The sequence below is a fragment of the Danio rerio genome, chromosome 10 (genome assembly GCF_052040795.2).
Source record: "Danio rerio strain M-AB ecotype USA chromosome 10, GRCz13ab, whole genome shotgun sequence".
Lineage (NCBI taxonomy): Eukaryota > Metazoa > Chordata > Actinopteri > Cypriniformes > Danionidae > Danio > Danio rerio.
In genome coordinates, this window is record NC_141030.1 from 29,331,375 (window position 1) to 29,354,421 (window position 23,047).

The following is a 23,047-nucleotide window of genomic DNA, read 5'->3' on the forward strand; positions in this document are numbered from 1 at the left end:
TGAAAATCCTTGCGGGCACCTTTCTAATCTCTGTCTTTCAGAAGCCTGCAGACCTGAGGATGAAGTTGGATCAGGATATTCCTGCTGAGATCCTAACAGGCCTCAAATGAGCCGCTCTGTGGAGTTCAGTGGTCATACTGTACGCTCCTCAAGCACTTCACATCTCCAGCATAGAGCTCAGTCTATCTCTTTCAGCCAATTTAAACCTATCAGAGGGGGAGAGAGAGTCTGCTCGGCCATAATGGCAAAGGGTAAAACTAACTGTACTCTCAGGTGACCAAATTGCTTTCATGAATTTACCTATCTGATTCTATAAGCTATGATTTGGTTAATAGTGGCATACAAAACACCTCTAAAAATGTGCTATTTTAAATGTGCTCTATTCTGTTTTTTAATTCTATTGTTATAAGTAATGTTACAAACAGGTAATGTTAAGACTACTGCTTTGTTAAACTCATGCAAAGCTTTTAAGCAAATGTGTTGCCATTTATGGAAGTCATTCTATTCCAGTATCTTATTTTAAATGCAAATTAATTTATCTCGTGCTCAATTTTTGTGTTCATTATCATGCAAAATTGCTGAGCGAATCATGAAAAACAATTTTATTTTGTTCTTCTTATACTTCTAAAAATCTTTATTTATTGCTGCCATTTTTGTATTGCTTTCTATTCTATTGTACTCTATTCTAATTTGTTGTATTATATTTTATTTATCTTCACATCTTACATATTGAAGCCCATCATTCAGTCTATTTATTTACTTATGTAAATGTATTTAAATATATCTTCATTCAGTTTTTTTATTAATAATCTGTAATATTATTGAATCATATGCAAATGTTCCCATTATTTATGTACAGTACAGTTTATAAAGTAATATTTTCTGTCTTTTAGTAAATGTCTAAGCTATTTTTACAATTTTCATTTTTAAATTCGAAGCAACTTAAATCCAAGTCAATCTCAGTGATCAATAAAACTGTCAATAAAATATTGAGGCATAATTATTTAGTACAATTGCAATTATCTACTGCAATATAATATGCTGTACTAAACAGAAACACATTAGCATATAACAGCAAAAACAAAAAATCCAATAAAACCAGCTGTTATACATTTAAAGTACTATAGTAATAATGTATAGTAAAGGGAAACATGTAGGAATAAGCATTATTTTGTGTGTGTGTGTGTGTGTGTGTGTGTGTGTGTGTGTGTGTGTGTGTGTGTGTGTGTATATATACACAAAACTCTTCATTAATGAATTACACTACACAATGTAGTATCATTAATAACTATCATGAACTAATAGTAATAGTAAAGCACAGCCATTTGAAACTTTTTGGCTGGAGACTTCCGGTCTCTTTCACTTTTATTCATTCATAATGTGTTTTAGACGTTAAAAACAGCTCGTTTTACTGCTTCATGTTGCAAAATGATATTTTCTTATTATATTATATTTTTTCTGTATAGTCATGTAAACACTTGTTTGTAAAGCACGTTTGACCGTTTTCGGCTGTTTATTATTCCTAGTCATTTCTCCCATAGACAACTGAATCGGAAGTTCTAAAACAATCGCAAAAATAAGCGCACTTTTGCATTGAAGAATAAGGTCAACACTTTAGCCTTTTCTACAGTAAACTATATATATATATATATATATATATATATATATATATATATATATATATATATATATATATATATATATATACATATACATGAAGAAGAAATTGCCATTCTCACCATCATATGGATTTACTTTTATCGGCTAGACACCGGCCTCACAGTGAATGTCGGTGCCGTCACTTAGTGATCTGTGATCTTAAACATGTGTGTAGACACTACTGCACTACCTGACTAAAAAAAATAGCTTTGCTATAGAAATGATATTTGATTTATAAAGTAGCGACACTACCGCCACGCTACTGAGAAATGTAGTTAAGCTAGCAGCGACGCTACTGCCCAACTCTAAATATTATATAAATATTATGTAAATATTATATGAAAAACTTCAGAGAATGAAGCTTTGTTTATCAAACAAGAGGTTCTAATTGGATTTGCACTGAAAATCTTAAAACAAATTTTATCATTATTTTTATTATGATTATTTATTCAACATAAAACTGCTGTCTTTTCTGTTTTATTTTTTTGTTTTCTGGAAATAACCAAAAAACATTGCTTTTCCTCATTGTTCTTTAAGTACCAACTACAAGCAGAGAGCAAAACTGCATTTTAATTCAGCCTGTCTTGCACATGTTTTATGTTTTATGTAAAATAATTTAACAGAACAAGTCGAATCATATTGTTTTTACTTTATATTTTGAAAATGATACAATCAAACTGACAAAATAAATGAATGAATGAATATCATGAAAAATCAAGACTTGTGTGGTAAAAACCTGCACCCAATTCATCGCCATCATCCTAATTCATAGAGAAGCACCAGTCATTATCAGGTTAGAGGCAGAGCAGTTGGGGGAAATGGAGTGTAAATGGGGCTAATTTGTGTCCTCTGTCTGGGGAAAATGGAGTGATGACATGCAGGAAGAGAAGGAGGGCTGCAGATGGGTCTCTCACTGATCAGAGGGGAAAAATGTTTGGCTGAGGGGCTCGCGATTTACACACTTCCAATGACACGCTTGAACAAAGAGTGCCAGTCTGGGGGAAACCGAGAGAGAGAGAAACGGGGAGGGAAAGAAACAAAAGGATGAACGCGAATTGAGTACGTCTGGATACTGCTGTGTGCTCTTTTCTTATATGAAAATAATAAAACAAATGAATAAAAGAGAAAGAGACTTCTTTAAAACTCGTAGTGAGTTCATGATGAAAATAGTAGACAAATAATTTCCACTTTGTGCTTCAGATCTCATCTGTGTATTAAAATTAATCAAGATATACATGCATATTATATGTTGTGTACATGAATGTATATGTGTTAGTGTTTCAAAAGCTAAATTTCACATTGTTATTCATTATATGGGGAAAGAGGGTTCAGACACAGCTGTAGACACTTGTGTGTTATTTTACATACACGTCATCTTCTGACTAGTGGAAAAAAACCTTGATTATTCAGACTGAAGTACTTTAACAAATTATGGAAGAAAAAAATACCGGTTAAAGGGAACGGTTAAATTAAGCAAAACGTTTTAAAATAAAACAAAATATTAATGTTTAATAAAATTAAGCATATAAAATAAATACAACAAAAACTAGATTTAAACCTAAAATGTATGCATTTTAAATTAATAGCATAGTATACATCTAACCTGTAAATATAGAATTTAATGCAATACAAAAAAAATAAATTTTGTAATGGCCAGTACAGTTTGTAATGCTTTCTTTCTTTTATTCAATATATTATTTGAAAGACTTTAGAGAATGCTGCTTTGTTTACCAAACAAATAGTTCTAATTGGATTTACATTGTAAAGCTTAAAACTAAAGTTTTTTTTTCTTTTTTAATGTATTTATTCGACATAAAACTGCAGTTTTTTTTGTTTGTTTGTTTGTTTGTTTTTTGTTACAAAAGTTTTTGCAAAAATGGCAAAAAAAGGTCTGCAGATTTTGCCAGTCACTGGAAATAACCAATAAAACACATTGTTTTTTCCCCCATTGTTCTGTAAGAGCCACCTACAGACAGAGAGTAAAAGTGCATTTTTATTCAGCCTGCCTTGCACACTTATGTAGAATAATTTCACAGAACTAAAGTCGAATCATAATGTTTTTACATTATACTTTGATAATTATACAGTCAATTTGACTAAACAATGAATGAATGAATGAATGAAGGCATATTCTACTGTTTTTGTTTTGCAGACTTATGTTTTTATCTAAAATGATTTCAGAAAATAAGATTTGATTTAGTAATGGGTGGCTCAGTGGTTAGCACTGTCACCTCACAACAAGAACGCTGCTGGTTCAAGTCCCAGCTGGGTCAGTTGACATTTCTGTGTGGAATTTGTATCTTTTCCCTGTGTTCATGTGGGTTTCCTGCAGGTGCTCTGGTTTCCCCACAGTCCAAAGACATGTTGTATAGGTGAATTGAATAAACCAAATTTCCTGTAGTGTATGTGTGTGAATGTGAGTGTATGGGTGTTTCCTAGTATTGGGTTGCAGCTAGAAGGATATCCTCTGTGTAAAACATATGCTGGATAAGTTGGCGGTTCATCCACTGTGGCGACCCCTTATGAATAAAGGGACTAAGCCGAAATAAAATGAATGAATGAGGATTTAGCAATGTGAAATACAATATTAAAATTTTATTAGTAATATTTGCATTTATAAATTGCAATTAAAAGCTAATTATAATCAAAATTGCTTCCACATCTTAAGGAACAACAATTATGTGAGTTACTCCACGAAAAAAATCTAAATTTTCTTTACATTTTTTTTAATCATTTGATACTTTTATATTAAATAAGATGTACAGTATTTGAACCTCCATATTACCCCCACAGCATCAAATACCAACATTTTGCACTGACCGCAAAAGCCAAGACACCCAAAGTCACATTTCAAAGTTTCTTGTTTCAGACTATCATCACTCACACGGGCAGATTGTGTCAAGTGTTATGTGAAATAATGACCGTTAACACGAGCAGATGACAAATCCAGAATGAGCACACACATGCACCCAGAGCTCTGGGATTCCTGCTGCTGACAGAGTATGAGAGATAAAATCAGGCTTTGGCTTGAAGCCCATGGCTCTCCTCATCTGGCAGGAAGACCCAGTGGAAAAAAAGAGGAGCCCTGAAAGCCACAATGGTGCTAAAGCCCTTTCTCAGCACACCTGAGACCAACAGACAGAAACTGAGGAGAAAAAAAGCCTACAAGCCCTGACAGGTCTGGATAGTGAGGAAATCAGTGTGTTCATAGGGCCTAAAGCCATTTTTAAGGGCCTCAAGAGACTTCATTTGAGGAGGAGGGAGGCTGGGATTCCTTCATTCTCTCATTCTTACACTCTCTAAGTCTCTTCATTTCTTTTTTTGCACCTGCGTCAACAAGCAGAAGCTCACAAACAAAGTGCTTCTTTAGGAAACTGAAGGAGAGGTGAAAAAGGGCAGGGAGTTGAAAAGCTTAAGCCTTTGGGTCCTGAAAGGAGAGGAATGTCTCGTGCAAACAGAAGAGACACACGACAAACTACAAAAGCAAAAATAGACAGGAAGCTTTTGAGAAGAACAGCCGGCTTACTTTTCAATTGTTTCTTTGTTTTTATACCCCGTTTAAACTAATGTTTTCGTTTTAAAACGCATAAGTTTTGCTGCGGTTACACCTTCCGTCAACACTACGCCAGAGTTTTCGAGCGCAGAAAACTGAGCTTTTTTGAAAATGCTGAAGAAGCCGTTTTCATTTTAAAATGCTGCTGCTTCGAGTTATTGTGGACGGGGTCAAACAGAGACATCTGAAAACAGAGGTGTGGCTGCAGACATTCGTCTATCTGATTGGGGCTTTTTCCTCAATATTAAGTAGCCTACACAAAGTTCAGTCCTGCATCCAAGTTTGATTTAGAAAACTCCCGAGGACACATCGGGTAACTCTTCAAAGGAGAACAGTGGACTTTAGATAGTCATTCACATCACCCTGGCTACGTTGTTTCACTTTCTCAACAATCAAATTAAACATGATATGAGGAATTGCCTGTTCATTTTGATATTAACAACTTAACAGACTCCAAAAATGTTGAGGTATTGTGTAGCTACATATTTATATGATCATCATCTTCACTGTATGCATACTTATAACAAAACAGAGCCTATAAAAATACTGCCTTCTTGACAGGATGAATTAAATATCACGTTTAATATCCATAGCGGTAGATTCTTGATGAATCGTCCAACGTATGACTGCCTGGAGCTCAGACACGCACATACACTGCAGCGCATGCCAGACTATGTGTGTGGTCACGTGATGTGTATTTTAAGCAGTGTAGTGTGGATGGAGAGCACTTCAGAAATGCTAGGTGGAACTCCACTGTGGATGTGAACTTCGTTTTAAAACTAAAATGTATTAGTGTAAATGGGGCCTTAATGCAAGTAATTTTATTATAAAAATCAGTGAGCTATATAAAGTGACATAAAATAAATATAGGTTGACCACAACCTAATAAAAAAAATTACTTAATAATATAACTAAAATATAAAAATTAAACAATAGTAAAGAAAGTGTTCATCGCAAGGTTTGTTTTGCAATATTCGCTTACTCAAACTTTTCAAGAAGTGGAAGTAGAAGTAATTTTACAAGAAACGTTTGTGCCTTCCTTGAAACTATGGCATGAGCTAATGGGTGAAGCAACACTAAATTTATACCATTGCTGGGATTTTAGAGGGGAAGGCGGTGAATCTTATCTCTTCATCATTGTATTGTGTGTGTGTGTGTGTGTGTGTGTGTGTGTGTGTGTGTGTGTGTGTGTTTGCTTATGATAGTGACACTCAACCTTTTACCACAAACACAATATAGCCATTTCTGTCTATCAGTAATTTGGTTACAAAACGACATAGAAAAATAAAATAAAATAAAATAAAATAAAGGTTGTTTATTCATAAAGTTAAATACTACTAGTAACTGATAAACATCAGTAGTGTTGTTATGAAAATAAAATAAAATAAAATAAAATAAACACTTAATGTATCTCATTGCTGGGATATTAGAGAGGAAGGCAGTCAATCTTATCTTATCATCATAGTATTTTGTGTGTGTTTGCTCATGATAGTGACACTCAACCTTTTACCGCAAACACAATATAGTTGTTTCTGAGGCGCACACACCAGCGCCATGGTCCAAACCACTACCAATCAATACCCCATTACCACATCAGTGCCAGACACTATTTAGGCTCAATTCAGAGCAAGACTTACTGCTGACCAATCTGCCCTTTAAAAACCACCTCTATCTCTCACACACACAAACACACACACACACACACACACACACACACACACACACACACACACACACACACACACACACACACACACACACACACACACACACACACACACACACACACACACACACACACACACACACACACACACACACACACACAACACTAATACATGGCCAAAAACCACACACTCACATAACCAACCATATACTCTGTAGCTCTCACCTTCTCCCCCTCAGCAAGCTGTCATGTCCCACAGAAGGTGTCTCATCAAAGTGCGTCAGCAGTTAACACACTTTACCAGACTGCTAATGAGAAGGCTGCTTATCCTGCCAAAATCCTGCAGTTTATTAGAGTGGGCTGTATTGATAGGATCGTATCATTTCAAAAACGTCAAAAGTAAGTGTATCAGGGTTTCTGAAGGTTTTGCCAAGTTAAATTTAAGAAATTTTTAAGACTATTATGAATAATAATAATAATAATAAAAATTTTAAATATTTTAAATATTTCTTAGCAAAATATTTTAAATATTGTGTTAAGCAAGCAAGGTTTACTTGTATCCATACACTTTTTTCCAACATAAACTTTCTTTAAAACAAAACATAAAATGTACAAATGTTTTAAAAGATATAAAAACAATAATAAACTAAATATATGCGCAACAATCTGTCCGGGGGTGTGTTTCCGAAAACCATTGTTAGTTAAACAAGGTCACAAGTTCCATCGTTAAAAACATTGTTGATTTAGCGTTTTCCAAATCCATTGTGAACATCCGCAAACTGCATCGCAAACTTGTATGTTTCCAACTAAACCTCTAGAACTGTGGTTAGAAGCATAGTTGGTTGTGTTCTATTCCCAGTTATCCCCCCTATGGCCTATTCATTCAGAACATTCCAACATTTAAACTCAGAATGATTTTTTTAAAATCATCTCCCTTAGGTGTAATTTGCTTTCAAAATACTTTTACAGTTTCAGGTTTAGTGATCTTCATGTTAACAATTGCGTTGCATTCGTAGTGCACTTTGAAATCCATTTTTGAATGCAGACGTGACGAATGCATGACAAAAGCTATAGGTGACCGATAATTTTAATGCGGAATTTACATTTCCAAAGTTTGTGAAAACAAAAATATGTAGCATACGTTAATGCTTTTAATTTATAGTAGGCTATTTATTAAGTATCTGTACTGTATATGACATAGGCCTGTTGGTTAGAACATTTCTGCAGTGGTTTGAAAGTATCAAGTTGTAAAAGTAGACCTTAAAAAAAAAAAAAAAAAATATATATATATATATATATATATATATATATATATATATATATATATATATATATATATATATATATATATATATATATCCTACTTAATAATAGTAATAATAATATATTTTAAATTAGTTAAAATTACTTTTTTAAATACTTAATTACTTTTTTTTGAGACTTTTTAAAACCCAGCGGAAACTCTGTGTATATAAGTGGTGTATTTTATTTACACTAAAAGATCATAAAGCAGTATTGTCACCTTATTTCTGGCATATTTTTTTTTTTTTTTTGCATAGCAATAGACTACAATGCTAAACAACAGATGCTACTAAAGGAGCATGTATGTAGAAAACAAAAAGGGTCCCAAAACAGAGCCTTGTGGTAAGCTGTATATATAGAGTTACAATCAGCTGTTTATGTTTTACAGCAATGTACCAAACATTAGATGTGCTATATACACACAAAAAAGCTGTGATTTTATTATTGGTTTAATAACCCATAAGATTAGTGGACCCTAAAGGGGAAAAACAAGTTTAGTTTTACAACAGCATATGGCTACTTTTAGAAGTATTTTACGATAGTATTTAAATATAATACTATAACACTTGTGATATTTTAATGTTAAACTGCCTAGAGAATGTTCAAGAGTCTAATCTGTCTTGAACGGGACCACGGTGCCCCCAGGCAGCAAGTTTGTATGTCTTTATATTATTGTAATCCTCTGACCCTGCTGTATGTAAAAGAAACAGTGAAGCTTCACAGCCTGTGCATTTGTGCCGCATAGTGCTGGAATCACCAAAAAAGCTTTAGCTGAAAGCAAGAAGCTGCTTTTATCCATACACACAACCTCTCCTCTGTGCCAAACAAGCGGAAGAGGCTCAACAAAACCTGCACCCGCATGCCACAAGGCAAGAATGAAGACACTCGAGTCTCTACTTATAAGAGAACTAATTTAGAAAGTAAAATAGACCAGCATGCAGTGGCAGTCGATCCTTTCAGACTGAGATCAGATCTCTTCCAGGTCAGTAGAGGATACTGAGAGAGCCAATCTTTTCTCCCTCTTTGACCCGTGCGGCAGAGGAGTCTCTTTTGTACTTTGCCTGAAAGGAGGTTAGTCACAGAGGCAGGAGCAAGTTGGATTAAGTCGCATTAAAGAAATAACTCACCTAAAAATGCAAATGCAACACAAAGGTGAACTTCTGAAGACAATCCCAGCCACTATTTTTAGTAAAATAAAAGTTAATGAAGACTTCAGCTGCCAATCTCTAAAATGATAAGAAAAATCTAAATGGTATAAAAGTAAAACCATAGTAAATTTTAGGGTGACATTTTTTAAAATAAACAAATAATAATAATAATACTCATTAAAGCCCTGTTATAAATTAAAAAAACTATTAAAAATCAGATTCTAAATCACAGGTCCTATATAAGCAACCCAGGCTCATTATGATTATGTACCCCTCTATACATTTCTGGAGTGAGCAAAATGTAGCCAGGAGCTACATTTTTGCACAAACTCTAGAAAAGACGCAATATGCGAATGGCTCCTAAAAGGCCACCGACATTTGCAATCTCCAGCAGTTGATCATCTTGCACAGACATACTGGATTCACCTGATTTGTTGACAAATGGGTTGTGGATTCATCCCTGGAAAGTTCGCAGGTCCTTCACTTGGCCTTTTTTTCTCAGCAAAAAAACTTTCCAAAGATGTGTGTTTCTTACTTATTTTGCGGCTTGTGTTTTAAATTTGGTTGTTCAAGTGACCCCAGATGTAGGCGAGAGAATATGGTTATTTTTTTAAATAAATGACTTTTCAAAATAAAAGATCGTTCAGACTTAGATAATAAATAAAATAGAAATAATTAATGAATTCTTGTGTGGCCCAATATCAACTGATCCATGAACCGGTACCAGTCAGCGGCCCGGTAGTTGATGACCACTGTTTTAAAAAGCAATGCAGAAAAAGAAAAGCCTATTGATTTTTACCACATTTTCAGATTTTACCACATTCTCACACTGTTATTTACTTCTTTATATCATTTTTTAGCTTTATATCTTTTTTTTCTCAAACCATTGTTCACCAGACTCAAACCCCATTATCACGGTCAACTCCGCTCTGCGTCCTAAGTCCGCCGACGTGTTTACGGAGCTACCAGACAAACTGGTGACAGCGGGATAGCTGTCCATATGGAGGTAAACAGCCAGCTGGTAAGCACGAAAAGGAACAGCATCATACCGCCTCGTAGCATTTGTTTAAAAGATGAACAGCAGCCATAAGTATTTCTGGCTACATAATTTGCGATCTCCAGAAACGCATATAGGGCTACGTTTTCAGAATGAGCCTATGTTGTATAAAAGCAGCACAAAGAAGAAAACAAAAAAGGTGCCAAAACAGAACCTTGTGGTATCCCTAGATGAAATAACGAATCACAGCCTATTATTTTACTTTATACAGCATTGCTTGAAATCATTTGACATGTTTAAATGTTCTATAGAAATAAACAAGTTCTTTTTTGGTTTAATAACTGTGAAAGGTTCACAGGGTTAATTCTCTAGCAACCCCCTTCACTTTCCTTGCTTATTCTATCTGGCTCTATTTCTTCAAAACTTCTTGTCAATCGTCTGACTGAAGTCGTTAGGTGAATGAGCAAGTAATCTGTGGTTTGCCTGCAGCTGTGAGGCCCGTCTAAACAGGCTTGTGGTCGGAAGATCTTCGAAGATTAAAGTGATCCAAAATGTGTAAGATCAAGGCCTTTGTTGTGACAGGTAAATTTAAACGCTAAAACGACTTCTGATTTTGTCTGATAAATTTAGCAGGGAGATGCTTGATCTAGATGTTAACAGTCTATTCACAACTGTGTGCACCCACAAATCACCTTTCTAGACACACTTGCTTCCTGTATCCACACATGCACCGGCGCATTGTTTGTCTTTTGACTTAGCAGGAATCGCTTCCTCGTGGTAAATAACTTCTAAAACAGTGCACATGTGAATCTGTCTTCCTGCATTGGGGTTAAAAATGTCATTTTTCTGGTTCAACAGGATTTAAGGAAGAGATGACATGTACGAACGTCAGAAAGATACATTAACACACCCTTACCGTAGGCCTGTTCTTGCAACAAATTACAGTTAAATTCATTCTATAACATCCCATTATTCTCCTGCTTTTAATAGAAGTTAAAGGTGAAAGTTCAGACATCGTGACCTAAGAGGAAAAATGGTAACACCATAAATGTTTGGCAAGGTTTTGCCATTTCTCTGTGACTTTTTTAGAAATTTCAACCCCACACAGATAGTAAAAGCTCCCCTGACACAAAGAGAGAACAAAATTTGTGGAACAATGCCACAAATGTATGTTTCCGATTCATTGTATTTCACTACCCCCTCATCATCTCCTCCTGGAGGTCTACGCTTAAACAACCACAGTCAAGTGCTAATATTGAAAGAGGAGGACACGCTGAATGAATGGCGGACACGCTGCATTAAGGGACACCCATTAGCAGGAGACAATAGGGAATATCTGTCAGGTCTCGCACATGCACATCAAACATGAGGATTATAATACCTCATACAAGACATGCTGTTCCTGATGGGATTAAAGAGGACACAAATGTCACAGATAATCTATAATGGTTATATTATTTTCTTGTTTGAGCCGTTCTGGTTTCTAGGTTATAACAATGTATAAGCTATCGGTGAGAACAATGAGTGCGTGTGTTTGATCACACAGTACGAAACTACTTTAGAGCATCTGTAACAAGTTTAAAGATAAATACATTAGAAAGAATCTCTCTGAAAGACATAGAAGTGCTAAAGAACACAGCCATAATCTCTATACCTAATTAATTTACTGTATGTACAAGAATGCAGCTTTAGAGTTTGTTTATATCTTTCTGGAAGTTTGAAGTTCTATCAAATTATTCTAATTGATTGACTGAAACTTTGTGCTGTTTCTTTCAGGTTTATTTCAGGAATACATTGCTTAAAAGAACAACGAAAACTGTGAAATTGAATCAATTTAATGCATTCAGGAAATAATTTTGTAAATGGAATGATATACTTTTTCATCCAAACACTTTTAATGCTCACAAAACCTTGGCTTCCTCTCTTTATCTGCCCAATCTCTGTCATTAGCTTTGTTAATGTATACTTTAAGCATGCTGTGACCCATTTAAGCTGTATTTCCTACCCCCCGCATATAGCTTCTCTACCCCCCACGTTTCACCCTGATGCCCTCTACTCCAGTGGGGCAGAAGAAGGAAGAAATGCCCGGAGGGTCCGAGAAGCCATTCTGTTGCTTAGTTCCACTTAACACACTTACAGAGCAAAGCAAAACAACATGATTGGCTTCCTAAGCCTTCATATATACACACAAAAACAGACTACACATGCAGTATCTTATCAAACCAATAAAGTGTTTAAAATACAACAACACGCATTCATGCCTGAACACACATGCCCCATTTCACTTGAATAACCAGCAACTACCGCAAGGTAGTTTTCCCAAAGAATCTCCCGTATTTTGTGTGTTAATAAAGCTGCTCATTGATCTACACCACCAAATCACTACGCTCGGAAATCAATCTGACTTTGTGATAACAGCTCGGTTTAAAGGAAGAAGTGTGTTTATTAAGTCTAAACCCTAGATTAAACAGTATATGACAGGAGCAAGAAGATAAAGTCCAGATATGAGCTCTTAAAGGAGACAGGTAGTCTCTGTCCAACGCGTCTTGGAGGGAAGTCAGTGTGGGAAGAGTGTGGTTTATTGTTTGCACTGTTTGCTCCTAGAGTGAAGTCTTTGTTTGGCCCGTCTGAGTTCCTCCACAGCGCACTCTTCGGTAATTCATTCATAAAGACACTAGACTGTGGAGAGACCTCAGGCGACTGAGGAATCTTGCACCCCGTGTGCCATCTCTGTCTGACTGTGAACAGCTGAGACCTACAATACTGACCCTCTGAACCCAGACAGACTGGTAAAAATGTTAAAAGTGCACTGCATCCTAGTCTGATGATCTCTGTATAGTCTGATAGCCTCTAGTTTAGGTGTCCACACGTTATCTCTTCTCTTGTTTTTCTTTCACTTTGTTGTCTCTTTTGACTGGTATCTTTCCTTAGAATCTGAGTTCAGTTGCTTTTTTAGTCTTCTCATCACAATGAATCACATTCCACAGAACTGTAGACCACACACTCCTACACAGAAATACACACTGAACGATCCTGGAGCTGCTCTGTAAAACTTTTAAATGAGGCACATTATTCATGAGGTAGCACAGTGGAAGTTAACAAGGCAGTAAAGCATTTTTACATGCTTAAACTCAGAATTTAAGCACAGAGACACTCAGGTTTCATTCAAAATACTAGACAATTTGTGGCACAAGAGCAAAAATAGAAAGCGTTTTACTCTGTCCGGTGAGAAAATTCACACGCACACACAAAGACGGCATGTGTGAGAGAGAATATATACTGACGGATCCTCCTCCTTGGCTTGCAAACAATTCTGTCTGGATAGGGGGCTTTAAAACCACAGAACCATTTGTCCCAAAACAAACCCCACAAACAACACTGAATATTGATTGTCCAGCATGAGACATGCTCTATGGCAAGTAAACCTTATTAACCTAGTATTGTGGCATTCATCACTGTCAACCGTCCACTAAAGCACAGGCAAAGGGGACTCAACAGACAAGACACCAATGTGCAACTGCAAAGGCATCCCTGAAAGGCAGGAAAGCAGCATGAAAATACAATTTGCAGAGTGACATACCTATAGGGTAGATCTTAGGTCCAGTATTGTTTCTTCAGTAAAGTATCCTAACATCAGCACTTTGGATGTCTCCTAGCTCAGGTCCTACAGGTAATGTCTCCTCCAAGTGCTGGCTGTAATCCTGTGAGTCTCTGTGTTTCTCGTCTGTCAGAACTCCACAACACACTCACTCCAACCATGTGAGGATGAGTCTGTCCGCTGAGAGAGCAGAAAGGGGTGTGTGCGCACGCTCTCTCTCTCTCTCTTTCTCACATTTGCTCAACCCTCCCTGTTCCTCCATTTGGTTCTCCTCCCCCCTCTCCCTCCACCTCCCCCCTCCGTCTCTCTTTCTCATTTCAACTCCTCTGGATCAACAGTATCTGCCAGCACGCAGCCTGGGTCTTTACCCCTAAGCCTTAAGACACCCTGTTTCCTTTTAAATTGCTTGCCAGTGAGCCCCTTAGATAACACACTTGCATACACAAGACAAACATATGTACATATGCACATATTATCCAAATATAATGCATAAAAATTATATATTTTATTAATTTCACTATCAAGAATAAATCCTTTAACATAATTATTTTATTTGAAGTATGATATTATTACTCATTTAAATGTTTATACAAACATTATAGAAAAATACTGATCTTTGACTGCATATATTATGTTGTGGTATTATTTGAATAAACAATAAAATTAAATAATGCATATTATCTTATTTTATTGCGTATTTTTATTTTTTATTATTAAACTATAATGCACATTTGTTGTATTATACGAAAAAACTAAATAAATGGACATGCTGTAGAAATCTTGAATTAAGTCAAATTAAATAAAAAACTTAAATGAAAAGTGAACGTTTTTATGTATGTGTAACAAAGCTTTTGGCAACACTCACATAAAAGAACCTATATGAGAATATATACGCATAAATGAAACCTATATGCATTACATATGCACATACATGATAATATATACGCTGCATATATGTATGCCACATACAGGCAAAATTGAGGTGCATATATGTGCATACAGGTCATGTAGGTCTCCTATTTACTTGCTTCATTACATCCACATATAAGCCCTATATGTCCATACAAGAACTAAAAAAAATGCAAAACACATATGTGTGCAAACACTTGAAATTAGTATCAAATGTAATTGACATGTTATGGAATTTACTATGGCAAATAAATCAGAGGAAATGAAAAGCTATGATTTCTACACATTTTGCTGAGACATTTACAAGGTTAATTCTTTCTTATATGAAGATAGAGGAATAGAAGGAAATGTGTATAACAAAATGGTTTGTAGTCTTTTTTATTTTGTTTTTGTTCTATTCATTTTTTTGTCTTATTTTTATTCTTGTACTATTTATTTTTCTTGTATTATTAGATTGTTCTTAAGTAAACAAAAATGTACATTTATACATGGGCTTTTATTTATGTTGTCTAGCAGTTATGGATTTTTATAATTTTACTAATATATAGGTAAACATATGGGTGAACATATATGCACATTTGTACATATGCATATATGTACCTTTATAGGTTAAATGTTATAGGTTTTTTTTTTTTTATATTTCCTAAATGATACTTAACAGAACAAGGACATTTTTACAATATGTCTGATAATATTTTTTCTTCTAGAGAAAGTCTTATCTGCATTATTTTGACTAGAATATAAGCAGTTCTTAATTTTAACATTTTAAGGTCAAAATTATTAGCCCCTTTAAGTTACATATTTTTTTCGATAGTCTACAGAACAAACCATCATTACCCTAACCTGCCTAGTTAACCTAATTAACCTAGTTAAACCTTTAAATGTCACTTTAAGCTGTATAGAAGTCTTGAAAAATATCTAGTCAAATATTATGTGCTGTCATCATGGCAAAGATAAAAAAAAATAATTTGTAGAATGAGTTATTAAAACTATAATGTTTAGAAATGTGTTTAATTTTTTTCTCTCTTTTCGTTAAACAGAAATTGGGGGGGGGGGATAAACAGGGGGGCCAATAACTCTGACTTTAACTGTATATGAGCAATTGGAAAATGGCCAATTTTATATTTGTCACTTAAATTAAAAACCTATATCGAAACCTATATTAAAACATATGCTTATACAGGTTCTTTCCATGAGGGCAAACCAGCTGCACTTCTCCCTCTTAACTTGACTTTCATTTGCATGTAGTCTGACCAAAGTTCATGACATACGCTAGATCAGGCCTGTTAGTAGGCCTATAGAGAGAAACTTCCTTGTTTTCCTCTGGATTTATGGTTGAAAACAGAGATATTGTGCAATGCTGCGGGTCATATCCGCCTCTGGCTAGTCTATCAGTGGGAGAGGGGGCCGTGGGAAACTCCACACTGATCCTGGTTGTGGAGACCAGGGATTTAACCCACAGCAAACTGCTGGGAGCCACCACAGCACAAAGAATCTAGTATTATTATTTCAGAGACCCCACTGTAACTGCTGGTCAATAAGTAACTAGTGTTTACAAACCTGATGAATGGAAACCGTAGACATATGTATGCACGTGCATTCCTTGAGTGTTTTCTTTTATAGGCTGCCACAGAACTACCCCCTTTAGGCTGTTGTGTTACAATGGAGAGTGAAGTTAAGATTAAGTTACTACTTATCAGATTAAATAATCAGGGAAAAGGAAAGTTTTACAGCCTCTGCTTGGGCTAAAAATACGTTTACAGTAGATTAACACAAACCCTTCCATAATAATCAGCGTACATAAAAAGATATGGATGCTAACAGACAAGTAAACACAGATGCATCAGGCTGTTGTCACTCTGGTAAAGTGGCTCAGGATCAGGCTTAAGATGGAGTTGGTTGTGTGGGTCACGATTCTGATGATTAGGAGGGACAGATTTAGAGCATTTCACACAGATCAGTGAGTACAACAAAACCTGTATCTATAGTGATGTGCTGGATGAATGGGTGGAGAAAAAAGACAGTAAGAAAAGGGTGCATGCCGTGTACTAGACAACTAAACAAAGTTGCTGCTGTTAGTTGACAGGAAAATACTGTTTGTGACACATTAAAGTTTTGCATTATGGTCTCACATGGGCTTTATTTACATTTCACATTACAATACAACAAATTTTGTTAAAAAGCTTATATATTAAAAATGTATTTATTTTCCTTCGGCTTAGTACCTTATCTATCAGGGTTCGTCACAGCGGAATGCAACGTCAACTATTCCAGCATATGTTTTATGCACTTATAGCACAAGTTTTTGGACTGTGGGGGAATCCACAGCACCTGGAAGAAACCCAAGCAAACACTAGGAGAACATACAAACTCCACACAAAAATGACAACAGGCCCAGCCGGGACTCAAACCAGCGACCTTCTTGCCGTGAGGCGACAGTGCTAATCACTGAGCCACCATCCCACCCCTATATTGAATAACAGTAATTACATTTACCTCAGAGTTGGCATGTATTCATTGTTGTGCCTGTTTGAACGTATTAAACCACATTAGCATCTACATAATGAAAAAAATCCAGGGAAATGTTTGTTACTACCAATAAAACTGGTCAAATTTGAGCTGTCAAAACATTGTAGACTCTTTTTACATCTGTATTTAGTGCTGTCTATTTTTTTATTGAATTGATGAAATGCATCTTAATACCTGGTGTAAACAAACCCTCAATGTTCTAGTGAGAACAGTTAAAGCCCAGCAGGCACATAAGACATAGATTTAGGTCGATGTCAGGTGACCAAAATTCAATGTCTAGGCAACATCTAAAGACAATAACGTCCAATAATTATGTCTAACAACATTGATATTTGGTAAATTTTAGGTTGTGTTGGAAAGTCACCAAAATCCAATGCCGAACCAACATCTTAAACCAATATATTGATGTCAAATACTGCCATTTAATCATCAGGTAACCAAAATCCAACATCTGATAGATGTCATATTGGTAACGTCCACACAAAATCAAGCTGTAACATTGTTAGACATTGATATTTGGTTGATTTTAGGTTGGACACTGATGTCGTGCTGAAGTTGGGTTTTGACGTCAACCCGATTTTCATCTCCAAAGAAAATGCAACGTCCCCTGATATTGGGGTACAATGTCAACCTGATGGCATGTTGATGTATTGTGCCTGCAGGGAAGGTTAGTCTACCCAAAAATTTTAAATATGTTATTAATTAGGCGACGCAGTGGCGCAGTAGGTAGTGCTGTCGCCTCACAGCAAGAAGGTCGCTGGGTCGCTGGTTCGTACCTCGGCTCAGTTAGCGTTTCTGTGTGGAGTTTGCATGTTCTCCTTGCGTTTTTGTGGGTTTCCTCCGGGTGCTCTGGTTTCCCCCCACAGTCCAGACATGCGGTACAGGTAAATTGGGAAAACTAAATTGCCCGTAGTGTATGAGTGTCTGTGTGTGTGTGGATGTTTTCCAGAGATGGGTTGCGGCTGGAAGGGCATCTGCTGCGTAAACATGTGCTGGATAAGTTGGCGATTCATTCCGCTGTGGCGACCCTAGATCAATAAAAAGATTAAGCCGACAAGAAAATGAATGAATGAATGAATGAATGTTATTAATTACCCACCCTCATGTCGTTCCAAAAATATTGTCAAAACATTCCATGCAACTTCAGTGATTCAAATGTAACATATAAAGCTTCAAGAACACTTCTGTGCACCCAAATACTGTAAATACTCTTCCACATCAAATTAGGGTGTGCATTTACTTTGCAGAAATCAACACTTGCATACGACATATTAAATGCGTTGTATTGCCAAAAAACATGCACTATGACCTGTTACGGAAGAGAATCCAAGGCAAACAAAAGTGTTCATGGAGTTTTTGTCTGATTATAGCTGAACCATTGAGGTCAATGTTTTTATAATGTGTTTGGGTCCTTTTCTGGACCTCATTGCTGTGTATGGAGGGCCGGGGAGTTCTCAAATTTCAAATATCTTAAAGTGGGTTCTGAAGATGAACAAAGATCTAAGGGAATAGGAACTAGATGAGGGTGAGTAATTAATAACAACATTTTAATTTCTGGGTGACCTAATCCTTTAACATCTCAATAAAGTGGAAATGCATATAACGCCTGTAGATCTGTCTGTTCAATAGACAATGTCATCTTGCATGACTTCAGAAGACTTAGAAGGTGCATAAATTATTTGGTCCACTATAATTATACTTTAATGATGCTTTTGTATCCTTTTTAAAGCTTGAACCTTTCAGTCATCATTCATTGAAAATGCATGTAAAAGAGCAACTAGTGCAGAATAATTGGCATTATACTATTATATTTAGTAATTAGGATACTTTGAAGGCACATGCACCATTGCATAATGCCTGGTAGACAGGACAAATAATAAGTGGCTTCTTCTAAAATGCATCGTACAAACTTCACCGACCGTGAGAGCCGAACATGTCTAAGCAAGGAGAAGGGTGTGGAGAACCAGATGATGTCCCACACTGCTAAAGTAAACTTCCCCCCCCAGAACAAAGCCGACACACCTTTACTCCTTCGGGTGTTGGTGACATTCACACAACAAACAGGCTCTAAGAAGTCACAATGACGTTTGTACATGACACATAAGACGTGAATGGGATTTACCTACATGCACAAGTTCTTCCCTACTGTAAGAAGGCGCAGATCTATTTTGTGCAGTGTTCTGAACATCACTCACTGCTGACTGGCCGACTGCCACCCTAGAATGACTGGAATAAAGCTGCCGTGAACGTGTTTAGACAAGCACAAAGAATAACGAGTCAAGGTGTGAAATGCTCCACCTGTATGCTGTTCTCCTGTGTCTAGCACATTGTCATTCATGACACGTGTTTTATTCTAATCTTGCAAATACATATACAAAATTGTCATTGTAACTTTCAGTACAAAAATTCTTCTTGATCAAGAAAATGCTGATGTGCTAGAGTTAACCGCATTCGAATGTTATTGCATATGAGCTAATATGCAATAAGCTTCACGCTGTAGCTGTGTCCCAAATGCCACACTAGGCACTTATGCACTTAAACACTTGCACACACACAGCATTATAGTATATGAATGTAGTGTCGTCCCAAATGGAACACTAACAAGTTTTTTTTACTAAGCGGAAATCCAGTTTGCTAAATGAAGTTTGTCGGTTGCCAAATTAGCAAAATAAATGACTAAACTACCAAATAATACCTGCCATGAGTATAATCGCATTCACCATCGGAAGGCGGTAAAATAAGTCTCGTATATGGAGAATTTTGCTTTCACAATCCAAAATAAGTAAAGTAATCCAACATCAGTGTCCGAAAGCTTCACCCCTTGTACTATGTGAGCAAAGCACCGGATGTTGAGTGCATGTCCATCATTTATTTAAAGTGCACTTATTCTTTTTAGAATTTCAGTGTGAATGCCCTACTTAAACTATTTATACTACAAAATAGCGTAAATAGTGCATAAGTATGAAATTTGGGCTGCACATTGCATTTGGACTATGCTACTGCATATAGTGCAATCGACCAATCGATTTAAAAATGATGTAGTCATTACCCGGATTGTATAGGCCAATTATACCAGTGTGACTTATCAGTTTGTGAAATCAGGGGCAAGTGTACACAAAAGTGCTGAAAATAGCAGCTAAATTTTGGAGTGTTAAAATATGGCAAGTGCTCAGCACTGAGCGTAAAACACATGCTTATTCTCATTGCCATCATTTTTAAAATATGGTGCTTCTGTTAAAACAACAGAAAAAATTATTCTCTCAGGAATTTCTTTGGTGGATATGTGCCCTAAATTAGTGGTCCCTAACCCCCGCAAAATCAATTGATACCAGGGCGCACAAGAAATCATTAATTTATTAAGAGTCTGAACAATCTTTTATTTTTAAAAATCTTGAAAAATTACCCCATACTTCAACATAATTTATCTGAGTTAAAACTAGTTTTAAAATGCTAAAAAAATTTAACTTTTGTTATTTTCAAATTCAAAACAAACTAAGCAAAAGCTAGGTTCTATTACTACTATTCATAGCGCAGAGATTGACGCCAGTCCAGTACAAATATCCTGGAATTTTAATTGATGATACACTTAATTTTAGTTCTCACATTCAGCAATTGGTGAAAAGTGTTATTTTAGGCTTCTATTTTAGAATAAGGAACTGCATTTCTTTTAATGCTAAAAGAAGCTGGTTGATGCAACATTTATGTTATCTATATGCATGCTTCGTCTTAGAGTCTGCATGCATTAGATACTTTTTACCATGGTGCACTAAGATTTACACCTAATTTTAAACCCCTTACTCATGATTGTGTGCTGTATAGTAGGATAGGTTGGTCTGCATTGTCCATTTATATAGGCTCAAGCATTGGCATATCATTGTTTACAAATCTATACTGGGATTACTCCCATCATATCTACAGAATTACATTTATAAAAAGCCTGTTACATTTTGGTAACTTGAATGCAAAAAAATTACTTACATGTAAGCAAAATGAGTAAGAAGGACCCACAAACTGCCAAGGAATGAATCCGCAAACAATTTGTCAACAAATCAGGTGAATTCAGCATGTCTGTGCAAGAAAAGGATTAACTGCTGAAGATTGCAAATGACGGTGGCCTTGTTCACACATTGCATCTTTTCCAAGCACAAGTTACTTATTTCAGCGGAGGCTCGTCACTTTCAAGAGCATATTGGAAGCAATGTATTAGCATTTTCCAGGTGCACACAGTTGAAAACATCCCAGCTTTTCAGAATGCTGTGAGCGCACCGTGAGTCACGTGAGAACAACTGACAAATCAGCTTCATACTTTTTATGGAATATTCGATAGACTAATTACCTCAGACAAACACAAAACACTCAAACACTGCAGTGCTCTCCATAAATAATACTTGTAACGAGCTGCAGCAATGTTTTGTCAGCTTGTCATCCTCTAAGAAAACTGTTGATGGTTGCCTAGCAACCCCCTTCAACCCTTTGCCGATTAATACTGAATTTCATTATGAAATGTTCAGTACTCTGACCATTATTTTTCATATAGTACATCCTATCCCTAAGAGATATGATTTAGAAAATTTGAATTAGTTTTCATTTTTATGCTGACGATACTCAAATCAGAAAAAAGATTAAAATCCAAACAACAAATTCTGCACACACTACAGTACAGGTCCCATAGTCAAATTTTTGTTCTTGTCACATTAAAAATGGCGTGTGTTGTGACTAGTCTACTGATTGCACTCCACATTTCCTGATAACACAGCTAATTTTGTTTTCTCAGACATTCTCAGACATCTTCTAGTCAGATGGTTTTAATCAGAATTCACAACCGGAATAAAAAGAGTCTACTATAGGAAGAGCCTCACACACAATAGAGCAGGTACGACTGTCATTCTCTGATCTTCCCTGACTGAGACTCTGATAAGAGGTGCAAGAGACTGAGAGGGGGAGCATCTGGCTGAGGGGATATAAAAACTACAATACCAAACAGTTTAAGATGAAGGGAGGAGATTGAGAGTCAAAGAGAAAATGGTAAAAGGGAAGTGGGAATGAAAAAATGAACATACCCATCTCTGTCCCTTTTTCATCTTTTACAGAATAAGCACTTTGGTTGGTGTGGATTATTGTTATATATGCATCTGATGTATACCTATAGTGTGGATGCGCAGAAATATTTTATATACAGCTGCAATCAGAATTATTAAACCCCCTTTGATTTTTGTTTTCTTTTTTAAACATTTCCCAAATGTTTAACAGAACAAGGAAATTTTCACAGTATGTCTGATATTTTTTCTTCAAGAGAAAGTCTTATTTGTTTCATTTCGGCTAGAATAAAAGCAGTTTTTAAGCTTTTAAAAAACATTTTAAGGTCAAAGTAATTAGCCCCTTTAAGCTATGTATTTTTTGATAGTCTACATAAATAATAATCCTAACCTGCCTATTTAACCCAATTAACCAAGATAAGCCTTTAAATGTCACTTTGAGCTGTATAGAAGTGTCATGAAATGTATCTAGTCAAATATTATGTGCTGTCATCTTGGCAAATATAAAAGAAATCAGTTTTAAAAAAAATTAAAGAAATTAGTCATTAAAACTATTATGTTTAGAAATGTATTGAAAAGAAATCTCTGTTAAACAGAAATTAGGGAATAAATAAACAGGGGGGCTAATAATTCTGATTGCAATTGTATAT

At 35.9% G+C, this 23,047-nt stretch overlaps 1 protein-coding gene across 5 annotated transcripts in view; it reads right to left on the minus strand.

Moving 5' to 3' along the window:
* tiam1a (TIAM Rac1 associated GEF 1a) overlaps positions 1–23,047 on the minus strand; it is a 112,113-nt gene that overhangs the window by 68,491 nt on the left and 20,575 nt on the right. The window contains exon 1 of one of the 5 annotated variants that reach the window (XM_087270570.1): positions 13,906–14,098. The exons of the other annotated variants lie outside the window; for them this stretch is intronic. The gene's annotated coding sequence lies outside the window, so the exon portion shown is untranslated. Of the gene's footprint in view, positions 1–13,905; positions 14,099–23,047 lie in introns of those variants that run through there. 5 annotated transcript variants of the gene reach the window in all.